Here is an 11,865-nt window from a genome sequence, read left to right as displayed (position 1 = left end):
TTGACTACAAAGTAACTACGGAGTGAAGTGAAGTGAAGCCTATCGTCCAATTTGACACAGGGGGGTAATAATGACACATTGTGCAGAAAAACATCATTTTATTTGAAACAAACAATGTAATTCATAAGCAGTGAGCAGTGTGGATATCAAAGATAATTTAATCCCAATTGCCATTAGTTAAACCTCAAACTAAATATGTTGTGTATTCCAGGTTGATTCAGACATTGTTACATGTCAATAAATCAAGAAGTTGCATTACGTAACCACAAAAAACATGCTGAGAAATGAGAGGCATCACAAAAAACAGAAATCTAACCTCAGGGAGTCTGACAACAAAATATTTTATGTAGTCCCGTCCGCTATTCTTTACAATAGTCTCCAAAAGATAAAGTTATGGTGACTTCTGCTCACTAGAAACCTGCAAATTCGTTTCTACAATTAGATACGAAACACTAGTTACATCCAATATTGTTTGAACAAATAAGTCACTGATAAACCAACGGCCTAACACGAAAATGCTTCCCGAATGAGAAGGGAAATGGGAAGGAGCTGCTATTTCAGTATAGGCTCTTCAAATCCATTTAAAAGATAGCACAAGCAACACATCTGCAGGTACTGTAACTTCTAAACTAGCCCATTGTGCACCAAAAACTAATATACATCCCCGCATATGGTTCTTTGCCCTTTGTTTACACATTCAATATTCATCCCCAAACTGAAATTCCAAATAATCACAACAGAATATGAAAAACAAAGATAACTTATCCATATCCAATATGCAACCCTGAACCCTGAAAAACCCCTAAACCCTATACCCATTTCAGAGAACTCACTAAACCAATTTCAGAGAAAGCCCTAAACCCTAAACCAATTTCAAACAAACCCATGAACCCTAAGCCGTAATAAAATCTCGATCAACAGTACCTGGTTCAGGTAATCGATGGCATGCATCTTCAATTAACGGATTCCGCTGGCAGAGGAAGAGAGAAGAGAGAGTGAGACTTCAGCGACCAGAGACTGAGAGCACGAGAGACGGAGCCAAACAGAGACGGAGCCAAACAGAGACGGAGCGAGACGGAGCCAAACAGAGACCTGATCGCGAGAGGTGATTTACAGAAAAAGTGTTAGCTGAGCAATAAGTGTACAATAATTGTATATTTATAGATGTTAGTTGTAAAAAAATTGGGAGCCGGTGGTATTTTTAATTGAGATTATAATTTTGGTGGTATATACCGCTATTTCCCAAGTTTTTTTGATACAAACGATATTGAGGGGAGGAATCGAACCTAGTGCAATGTGCTTGGTCAGGCTATTTTCAATCATAGGGCTGTAGTCCATGGCTAAAAAGGGGAATGCTAGCAATCTTCTCTCTAACCTTCTCCTTTGGACCTTCTCCATTTTTTGCTTGACATGTGTCATTCTCTTTACACTTAAAACAATGTCATTAATATATTATACAAGCTAACTTTTGATTTCCAAATTTACCCTTATTAAATGTATTCAATTTATCCAAAAAAAATTCACAACTTTCTTACACCTCATTAATTTTTTTTACGTCAATTATTTTTTATTTAGAGAAAATGTCTACTTTAAAAAAAAAATTAATTTAATTTAAAAAAAAAAAAAAGAGGAAATGTCCATTTTTTTTAACACAAGGGGTTTAGATAGAAAAAAAAAGTTCTAAATTTGAGGTTAAAAAAAAGGGACATCCTCTTTTTTAAAAAAGCATACATTTTCTTTATAAAAAAAATAATTGAAGTTAAAAAAAAATTAATAAGATGATAAGAAAGTTGTGAAATTTTTTTGGATAAATTGAATACATTTAATAAGGGTAAACTTGGAAAGCAAAAGTTAGCTTGTATAATATCTTAATTACATTATTTTAAGTGTAAGGAGAATAACACATGTCAAGCAAAAAATGGAGAAGGTCTAAAAGAGAAGGTTAGAGAGAAGGTTGCTAGCATTCCCCTTTAATTAAACTACTATTTAGAGATAATATTCCATATATGACACGTATATGTTGATAAGAACAAGATTTTTATAATATTTTTAAAACAACACTTGAAAACATTTAAAAATGTGACAACATTTATAAAAATAAAAAAAAAATAAAAAAAAAAAAGGATGGGTTTCAATGGTCTGACCTCCAACTGTCATAGCCAATATTTTTTTATATTTTTTTCTTACATAACATGAATTGAAAACATTTAAAAAGGTGGCCTCATTTTAAATAAATAAAAAGGATAGGTTTCAATGGTCTAACCTCCAACGGTCATGACCAATAATTTTTTATACATTTTTCTTAAACAACACGATTTGAAACATTTAAAAAGGCTTTAAAATATATATCCAGCTGTGATTACGTCAGAATGCTTTAATGTTGACTGTTGAAAAGCACATGCATGGGGCACACAAAAAATTTGGCCTAGGCCAAAACTGGGCTACATGTGGCCTGGTTGGAGGGTTAAAGAGCCAAATGTGGCCCTCCAAATTTGGCCAAAATTTTGTTTAGCCCATAACTGGAGATGGGTTTTGCATTATTTTAGGGCTATATTTGGCATATAGCCCATGGCTAGAGATGGTCTGTTCGGTTCATTTTTACACATGATTTTTCATGTTATTCACCCACTATTTTGAGTTAGTTCTTGACATTTTATAGCTTTTTACTTCCTTTTTGTGTTTTCTTAGATTTTACCTTGGTTGGAATGAAAATGAGCTAAAAGTGCATTATTGGTTATAAACTTTGTTTTTGTTCATTTTCGTAGGTCAACTTCTTGGCCTGGGATCAACATGCTCTGGTGCTCGGATGAGGTCATGATCTTCATGAGACTTGTTCCAATGGATGTTAACTACAACATATCCAAATTTGAGCTCCATTGGACAAGTATTGCCTATCCAACCAATCCAGCATGTTACCACAGCTCTGGAAATCCGGAATTGGCCAGCTTTTACCTCCATTGTGTCATCTTGATTATTCTTGTTACCATAACACTTGGTAACAAGAATTTAACTTAGTAGATGAGATATTTTCTGAAGCATTTGGCATCTTTGTGAGGACAAGGCTTCATCATTTGCAAGGGGACAAGAAGACAATGGGTGAAGACTTTGCATTAGAATACTAAAAGTAAAAGCTGGAAAGGAGGAGAGAGGGAAGCAAAAGGAGTGCAAAGAGCATCAGCCATTGCAATGAGAATCATTCCACAATTTGCAGAGATTTTGGAGCTGGAGATGAAGCTTGGAGCTAGGGAGCTCAAGGAGGTGGACAAGGGCAACAAAGCAAGAAGTGGAAGAGATTTCCACCATTGAAGACCTTGAGCTCCCATGTTCACAAAATCTGTAACTTCTTTCTAGTTTTGTTTTGAGTTTGTATTTGAAATAAGTATGAGGAACTAAACTCCATAGCTAGGGCTTAGGTTGAGGCCCTAAACATGATTACCTTATTGTTTTGATGCTTGAGTGTATGAATTTCTAGATATTGTTGATGAATTCCAATTCACCAAATTAATCTATCCTTGATGTATGTTCTTCTTTGATTGATCACCTTTGAAAGCATGCTTCTTGAGGTTGTTGGGATTATGTGTATCTTCATGTTTTCCTAAGCAATAGATGGATGGAGTAAGAACCATCCATGTGAATTGGTTTCTTGAATACCTAATGTAAACACCATGCTATTAGGGTTCTTGTGATGTTCATATTCTCTTTGAACTTAATGGGTTTTTCTTGTAATTGAATCAAAGTACTAAGCACACCTAGATTCGATTATAGGGAAGGCACAAGTATTGTAGCACTCGTACTGCACTTTACGTACATTAGAGAGAATCAATGCGTCTTGAGCCACTCGTACTGGTCTTGATTGCGAACATCTTCAACAACACGTTTAGAGTTCATCACTTGAGTATCCATGAACATTGGTAGAATTGTTTAGGGTGGATTCCGAAACCCTAGTGTTTGTTATATTTTAATTCCACTCTTGGATACTTCATCCCTGTTATTCTCATTTAAATCCAAAGTTCATTTACTTTCATGCAATAGAAATAGGTCACTTGAACCAAACCAAACCCCCCCCCCCCCCCCCCAATGTGTGTGTGAGTTGTGTGTTCGACACGTTATGTGTCTTTGTTACTGAATTTTATTTGTTTCTGTAATTGTTTTGGACTTTTGGTCCGCGTTGTGTTCTTGCATTTTCTGTGCTGAATCCAACCGTATAAAGAACGTGAATTTTGGACAAACGGTTGGAAAGTTATAGGCAAAACACTGGACAGAGGTCGAAACTGAAAAACAGAGAAAACGACTCTGTGAAAAACGACCGGTCGCTTTCACCTAACGACCGGTCGCTCATCACGTCCAAATTTGAGTTTCGACTCTGCCAAAAACGACCGGTCGTCACTGTTCATGCGACCGGTCGTCACTGTTCATTTTTCACTGTTCACGAAATAGGTGATAAAAGGGTGATAGAAAGTGCTGTTTCTGTTTTTCTTTGGCCTTAAATACTCTTAAGACCACTTAAGCTACAACCCCTTACATGAAGGTCGGAATTAAAGAAACCACTTTGCGGCACTTGCTAGTACTGGGTAGGCAACAAACACCCGATATTAAATATTATACAAGCACAATAGCAAGTGCAACACACAAGGCAATGAGTGCTTGTATAATGCTTCTATTTATTGATGGCAGGCATGCTTACCTATACAAGTGAACTAGCTCACCATTCCACCGACTAGTCACCTCTTGTAAGTAGCATGACGAGCATTTTCATAAGTTACGGAAGAAAAGGAAACAATCAAAATGCTTGAAGAGTTACTTATAATGACCAAATACAAGAAAATAAAATATTTTGCTAACTACCAAAATACTCCCACACACAATCAAGCGGCTATGGGCTTGACTAATGACTTAGACAAGCATGGTGTGCGGCATTACAAGGCGACCCCTGATTTTTTTAGCTTCCTTACCATTCTCTAAACAACTTGCTAAAGTTTGGTATGAAATCGATTATGTATTCTTAGCTAAGTTAGGAATCCAAGTTGTAATATGTTTGGGAGGTTTGGACGCAAGCTTTCAAGTTGGTCTATGATTCTGCCTTAGTTTAGTTTTTGGTTTCCTATGTATAGTAGGATTTGGTTGTCATCAATCTAGTATAAATAGATGATCTTATGAGCAGTCTAATATTAGAGAGTGAGGCATCTGTTTATGATTTTGAGAGCTATTGAGAGTTTGTTAGTTCTCTTTCATTGGGTTTAATAAAAGGTTTCATTGCAGGTACTCATATATTGGAGGAACCCTTAAATTGTTTGTGTTCCTTTTCTTTGTTCATTGTTTTAGTTCTTGTTCTTGCTTAAAGTATAACAAGTGGTATCAAGAGGAACAAGACCTGGGAATTAGTAGAGTTGTATAAGAGCAAGTCCACCACCATGGGCTAGCCTAGGCAGGAGGGGGCCCTAGGCCTGGAAGCCAGCTCCAATGCACAAGACCCAGCCCAGGCAAGGCTTGGGACCCACGAGCCCTGGCAAGCCGACGGGGAGATCTAGCCCGTCTCCTTGTTTTAGGGCAGCTAATGTCAACGTGACATCAACACTGCCAGAAAAAACAACAGTTACAAGCCACATGGCTTCTCCTGGAGGCTACAATCCAAAAATGTCCTTCAATCCAATGGCTGCCCATTTTTTGGCTTAAAAAAATTGAAAAAATATCAAAAATTTCTGGAAATTTTGTCTATAAATACTTACCAATATTATTCACTTTCCACACCAAAATTTCTACTACAAAATTCCATTTGTGTTAAAATACAAATGGCCTCTTCCATCGAAGCCGAAAGGTCGTGGACAAACGTTCGAAGTGGTCAAAATCTTGGGGACAAGGTTAAAAATAATAATTTAATTGCTGTTTTATTCAATTTAATGTCTTTTATATATATATATATATATATATATATATATATATATCTTCTTGCATTTCCAATTTCATTTTTTTAATAGATTATTCAAGGCAAAACAAAAAAGAGGAAAACCATTACACATGGCTCCTCAAGTGAACAATGCCCGCAATTAGTTCCAGTGGTGCGTTCCGTGTCGGAAATAATGGCACTATTACGTCCTTCGAAGGAAAATACTCCCCCACTTTGTGATCCGGTGGAACCACCTTCGCCAATGATTGAATCGTCATTGTACTTGATTATGTCGGACTATGAGGACCAAGAGTATTTCAATTGTATGATAAGTGAGTAGGTATTTCAATTGTATGATAAGTGAGTAGGTATTTCAATTGTATGATGAGTGAGATGTGAATTTTATAATAAATATGGACACATGGCAACCGAAAATCTTATCCGAATATTTTTTCTGAAATTTGATAGGTCAATTTTATAATACATATGAAATGCGGCAACCAAAAATATTATTTGAAAATTTAATCCTAAAATTTAATCCAAAAATCTTATTAAAAAATTTTATCCGAAATTTTATATGAGAATTTTATAATAAATAATAACACGTGGCAACTGAAAATCTTATCCGAAAATTTTATCAAAATTAATTGATTAAGTATAAAGAATAGAAAATAAATTATAAGGGCTGCTACTATTTATGTGAATAGTGACATAGGAGTAGAAGTGCTCTAAGGGAAGAAAAGTTATTGAATGCAAATGGGTATATGCAAAGAAGGAGGGAGTCAATGATGCGAGTGTGGTGCTGTTTAAAGCCAGGCTAGTGACTAAGGGATACACTCAGAAAGAAGGAATCGATTATAATGAAATATTTTCCCCTGTGGTGAAACACTCCTCCATTCGAATTTTGCTTGTTTTAGTAGCACAATTTGATCTTGAGTTAGTACAACTAGATGTAAAAACTGCGTTCCTACATGGAAATTTGTCTTAAGAAATTTACATAAGACAACCTTAAGGGTATGAAGAAAAAGGAAAAGAGTTTAGTCTGCAAGCTCAACAAGTTGCTATATGGTTTGAAACAATCATCTAGGCAGTGGTACTTGAGATTCGATAAGTTTATGAAATATTAAGGCTATACAAGGAGTCATTATGATCATTGTGTGTACCACGAGAAACTGAGAGGAGGCGCATATATCTACTTACTGATTTATGTAGACGATATGTTCATAGCTTCTAGTGATATCACTTAGATTAACAAACTGAAAGCTCAGATGCATAAAGATTTTGAAATGAAAGATCTCGGTGAGTCAAGGAAGATTTTGGGGATGGAGATCACGAGAAATAGGAAGAGCGTTGGTATATTTATCGCAGAAACAGTACCTTGAAAAGTTGCTGCACAAATTTGGAATTAATGAGGAAACCAAACCTATAAGTACACCACTAGAGGCGGAGGCACATGGGACCAATGCAGTCACTGGCCCCCACTGAAATTTTATTTTAAAAAAAAATAGTACTAGTATGCAGGAGTGGACATATGGGCCAAACAAGAAATCCACAAGAAAGCCCAAGTCTTTGACCATATGAAGTGGCGAGGTCCAGCAGTAGCCAAAGTAGATTTTAGCCAAAAGTAGATTTCAACGTGGGCCCTATTGACCAGCTAAATATCCTAAAATCATACACTACCCATTTCCAAAAGGATTAGAATTATTATTATTATTATTATTATTATATATTGCCTTCTTGTATAAATCAATAAACCTAGGCCTTTTTCTCTTTCCTTGGGTCAGAAACACAACCAGACCAGCCAGTTGCTTGTGAGTTTTTTTTCTTCTCAAATTCTAATTATATTATCAAGTTTTTTTTTTATTTCTATTGATTTTAATGGGTCTTTCAATTTATGTGTAGATTACCAAAGGGAAAAGGCTTTGGAGATATTTGGTAAATCGTTATTCAACTCCAAGTATGTATTTGTCTATCCCTTGTAATTTTTCTTGCGTAGTATGTAATTGTTTATCCCTTTAATGCAATTGTGAACTTGTGTCGGTGAAATTTAAATTTTATTTTATAAATTTCTATATATATGATTCTCTATTGGTTTAAATAATATATTGCTTTGACTTGAATGCTCAATTTGTTTCGGTTTATAAGTTTGAGAAGATGTTCATAATTGTTTCAATTTAAATTTAGTTCATATATGTGTTTCAATTATGGAAAGATTTTTCAAAAGAAAATCAAAGTCTGAGTTAGCGGAGTCGTTACCTGCAAAGAGTCAAAAGAAAAATGAAAGTAGTTCAAACCAAACTATGGAAGTTAACTTGGAAAATCTGCCAACTGATCCCGGATTACATCATCAAATATTGAGTTACCATCCAAATGTTCAAGACCAAGTTCGAAGAGCTTATCTCCAAAAAGGTCCTTGTCAACCTCGAGGGCATAATTTTCCTTACAAAAAATTTGGAGCAAAACAAAGACAATTTAATCCTGGTTGGTTTAGTGAGTTTTCTACTTGGTTAGAGTACAGCATAAAAAATATGCTGCCTTTTGTCTATGTTGTTATCTCTTTAAACCTGATATTTGAGAGCAATCTGGTGGTGAATCTTTTGTTGGTGTCGGATTTTTGAATTGGAAGAAAAAAGATAGACTACAAATTCATGTTAGAGGACCGAATAGTGCCCATAATAAAGCTTGGAGAAGTTGTGAGGTCTTATTAAACCGAAAGCAGCATATTGAAACAATTCTCTCAAAACACTCAAACCAAGATCGAATTGATTATGGAACTCGTTTAAGTGCATCAGTTGGTGTTAGTAGGATACTTTTACAACAAGGGCTTCCATTTCGTGGGCATGATGAATCAGAAAATTCAACCAATCAAGGGAATTTTCTTGCATTTTTACGATGGCTATGTCATTTCAATGATAATATAAAAGCTGTCACGCTAAAAATTGCTTATGAAAATATGAAGTTGACATCACCTGATATCCAGAAGGACATTTCAAATGCTATTTCAACTAAAATTATCAATGTAATCATCAGGGATATTGGTGATTCATTATTTGCCATTCTTGTTGATGAATCATGTGACATGTCTTCAAAGGAGCAGATGGCCATTGTGCTACATTATGTGGATAAAGGTCAGGTAATTGAGCGTTTTGTAGGTATTGTGCATGTTACAGATACTAAATCTTCCTCACTCAAGTTAGCCATTGATGATTTCTTTTCGAGGCATGGATTAAGCATATCTAGATTGTAAGGGCAAGGTTATGATTGCGCAAGTAATATGAGATGTGAGTTTAGTGGTCTTAAAACACTCATTCTGAATGAGAATGATTGTACTTTTTATGTTCATTGTTTTGCTCATCAGCTTCAGCTAGCTCTGATAGCTGTGGCAAAGAAACATTCAGAACTTACAGATTTATTTACTATGGTTTCTAATGTGGTGAATGTTGTGGGTGCATCCGCTAAGCGCCGTGATATGCTGAGAGAAAAGCATGTTGATGCAATTTTTAAAGCACTCAATAATAATGAGCTCTTAAGTGGACAAGGCTTGAATCAAGAAACTAATCTTAAGCGGTCTAGTGATACACAATGAAGCTCTCATTATAATTGTTTAATTAGTTTGGAAAAAATGTTCCCGTTTGTGACAGATGTGCTTAAAATTGTAAGAACATATGGATCAGGTTACGAACAAAAATTTGAAGCAAAGGTTCTATTGACTTTTATGCAATCATTCAGCTTCATTTTTGGACTACACTTGATGAAAAGAATTTTGGGAATCACAAACGACTTGTCTCAGGCATTACAAAAGAAAGATCAAGATATTGTGAATGTCATGGACTTGGTCAAAATATGTAAAGGAAGATTGCAAAGTATGAGAGATAATGGTTGGGATTCTTTACTTGATTAAGTTTCTTTTTTTTGTGGCAAGTATCATATTGAAATTCCTAAAATGGATGATATTTTTTCCAGTGGAGGGAGACCAAAACGTAAAGCTCAGCCCATCACAAACTTACATCATTATCGTGTTGATTTATTCGTTGATGTCATTTATATTCAGCTCCGAGAGTTAAATGATCGGTTCAATAAGAAGAATACTGAATTACTTCTTTGTATGGCATGCTTGAGTCCAAGTAATTCATTCTCTGCTTTTGATAAAAGCAAAGTTGATGTGACTTGCCCAATTTTATCCAAGTGATTTTTCTGAGCATGACCTCAAATTACTCGAAGAACAACTTGAGAATTACATTTGGGACGTGAGCTCTAACAATGAATTTACAGAATTGAAAGGGATTACTGATCTTGCGCAGAAGATGGTTGAGACAAAAAAAAATTCAGATCTACCCTTTAGTGTACTTGCTTCTGACACTAGCACTAATCCTACATGTTGTGACCGCAAGTGTAGAGCGAGTATTTTCTGCTATGAATATTGTGAAGAATCGGTTATGCAATCGAATGGGGATTTGTGGATGAATGATTGCTTGGTTGCATATATTGAGGAAGACGTTTTTAATAGTATAAATGACGAGGTTGTTATGCAATGATTTCAAAATATGAAAACTCGTTAAGGACAATTATGATTGTAATGAATAGACAATATAGACAATATGATTTTTGATGTTTTTATGTCTTGTGAGTTCGAAGTTTTTATTATTTATATTTTGTCAGAGGCCCCCAGACACATGAAATCCTGGCTTCGCCATTGTACACCACTAGCTCCCCATTTTAAATTGAGTACTCAACTATGCCCTAAAACCGAGGAAGAAAAAGGCAAGATGAAAGATGTTCCTTATTCTAGTTTGGTGGGGGGGTTGATGTACGCTATGGTATGCACTCGCCCCGATATTGCTCACATAGTTGGAATTGTTAGTAGATTTATGCACAATCCTGGAAAGGTGCATTGGGAGGCTACTAAGTGGATACTAAGATATCTTTCATGGAACAAGGGAGACAGGAATTTGTTTTGAGAAGAATTGTAAAGGAGTAGAAAAGTTCTTAATTGGACATGTGGACTCTGATTTTGCTAGTGATTTAGACAAAAGATGGTTCACGACAGGGTGTGTGTTTACTATGGCAAAAGGTCCTATATGTTGGAGATCAATATTACAACCAATTGTTGCATTATCAACCACAGAGGCTGAATATATGGCAATGGCTAAAGCCATTAGGGAAGCAATCTAGACATTAGGGTTGTTATAAGATTTGGGTGTTAATTAACACAAGCTGGATGTGTATTGTAATAGTCAGAGTGCCATTTACTTGGCAAAGTATCAGGTACATCATGCGAGGACCAAACATATAGATGTGAGATATCACTTTGTTTGAGAAGTGATAGCTAAAGATGACATTTGTATCAAGAAAATTACTACGATAGATAATCATGCTGATATGTTAACTAAGGTGGTGAGCAGGGGCGAATCCACCATGGGGTCAATGGGGTCAGACGACCCCATGGCAGCCATGGAAATGGCTTGGAGGTCCTTGGTTTCTCTTGGTAGCCATGGGAGATGACCCCATGGAAAAGAAGATGCAAGTTGCTAGGGAGAAGAAATAGGGAGGAAGAAGAGAGAGAGAGAGAGAGAGAGAGAGAGAGAGAGAGAGAGGAAGAAGAAGACAGTGGTTGAGAGGGAGAAGAAATGAGAGAGAGGGGGAGAGAAAGAAGAAGAAGAAGACTGAGAGGGAGAAGAAAGAAGCTGACACAAATTTTTTTTTTAAAGGAAGATATTTGTTAGGGTTTTTTAAATATTTTTTAAATTCTGTTGGGTAGACCTATAAATACTAAAAGTATACATCAATAGCATAAAGATATCACTTACCATAGTGGTCTTTGAATTGAAAAGATTTGGTTTTTTTCTAATATTCAAGGTATTTTATTATTTGAGTTATTTTTGGGTGAGTTTATTTATTATTTGGGTTGGTGTTATTATTTTGATGAAATTTATGGTTTACATAATACATATATGAGCTTGATTTATTGAATGATGTTTTTG

At 35.6% G+C, this 11,865-nt stretch overlaps 1 pseudogene; it reads left to right on the top strand.

The window, feature by feature from the left end:
• Window positions 1-6,077: 6,077 nt before the first annotated feature.
• LOC110774420 (uncharacterized) lies at window positions 6,078-10,419 on the top strand (annotated as a pseudogene).
• Window positions 10,420-11,865: the final 1,446 nt, after the last annotated feature.

Source organism: Prunus avium, chromosome 2, assembly GCF_965620075.1.
Source record: "Prunus avium chromosome 2, drPruAviu1.hap1.1, whole genome shotgun sequence".
Taxonomy (NCBI): Eukaryota; Viridiplantae; Streptophyta; class Magnoliopsida; order Rosales; family Rosaceae; genus Prunus; species Prunus avium.
This window is presented reverse-complemented; position numbering and strand designations above follow the sequence as displayed.